The sequence below is a fragment of the Pterocles gutturalis genome, unplaced genomic scaffold (genome assembly GCF_000699245.1).
Source record: "Pterocles gutturalis isolate BGI_N339 unplaced genomic scaffold, ASM69924v1 scaffold11300, whole genome shotgun sequence".
NCBI lineage: Eukaryota > Metazoa > Chordata > Aves > Pterocliformes > Pteroclidae > Pterocles > Pterocles gutturalis.
This window is the reverse complement of record NW_010140857.1, coordinates 6,970-8,510: the sequence shown is the minus strand read 5'-3', so window position 1 is coordinate 8,510 and position 1,541 is coordinate 6,970.

Genomic DNA, 1,541 nt, shown 5'->3' with positions numbered 1-1,541 from the left:
GAGGGTTCTGAACTTTAATTTTAGAACATGGGGTTTTAGTTTCCTGTTTCCAGTCTGATCAAGGATAAGTTTTGCAATCAAAATTATAGAAGATGTTTAACCACAGGGGTATAATGAAAAGGCCCTGAATCTTAGAGACACGCAGGAAGTTGTGTCTCAAATTTCTCAACCTACTGAACTCCCATATCCTGGGCTGCTGAATACCTTCTTACATCTGTCCGTCAGTTTCACGGCTGACAAAGACCAGGCTCACTACTGCTGATTTTAGAAAATATTTCTCTGCCAGTATCAGTCATTCTGAGGAAAATATTTCAGAGACCTTTGCAAAACATCTAAAAGACTATCAGGCATACAAGCTGAAAGACGGCATACAACCTGATGCTTCTTAGTACTTTTTTTAAAAAGCAACAAATTCAAAATATCATACCTTTCCCATGTTGAGCTGTTTCTAAAAAAACAACCCTTCCAGATTACTCTTGTTACTTAATACACACCTTATAACTGCAGTCATAATACTATACAAAATCATTTGCAGGTCACAAGCAAGTATTGCATGTTCACCGCTTAATAACTGGTATTTCAGCTCACAGGAAAAATAATGTCTAAAGGTTATTGCCTATAACTTGCAACACAGTAAATTTTATATGCTCTTAACAGGGCAACAATACATCTCCCTACATTTTTCTCAGTCTCATTATGTAACAAGGCAAAGGACTTTGACAAAGCAAGAAGTGGCAGTGTGCCTGCATTGTAGCTCAAGAAATACTGATATCTAACATTGTTCCAAAACCCTACCAGGTGTCGTATATCAGCTTTGAAATCAGATTCATTACAACCACAACCATGGAGGTGGGGGAAGCTCAGATACCAGACATTTTTCAGAAGGTACCCTGAAATCATCTCTTTCATTGTCACCACGAAAAAAGCGAGTGGGAGAGCTGCAGACTGCACACAGTGACAGACCAATCTATACAGCAGATGAAAATGCCCTACAGTTTGTGAAAGATTTCTGCAGAAATAACATTGGGGTCATTTTAGAGCCAGCCCTGAGGGAGATCCAATCAACAAGCTGTGCAGACAGGCAGCTATCTTGTCAGTACTCTGGGTTGCTTTGCCCAGCAGTGTACATATCCTTGGCCACATCACTGTTATTAGTGTATATACATTTCAGAACGCATGTGGTGCTACTAGGAAAAGAAAGAAAATAGCAAAATGAGAGAAAAAGATACAACAGAAATAAAAAAATATATAACTCTTGATTCCTCTCTAGACAAAGTATATTTTTAATCATCAATTTTTATTTAGAAGAGAAAAATTTCTGTAGATGATAGCCCTGCCAATGATCCAACCCCTCATAATAACAGTTCCATTCTGCTCCACATGAGGGCTTTTCACCTTCATTGTTCTTAATACCACAATCACAGTTTTTATAGATGAAAGTTACCACAATATGGCCTACCGATTTCTGCGAAAAGCAGCCAATTTGACAACGACAAAATTAAGAATCTGCATATTGCTGTTTTAGATACTTTTAATGAATG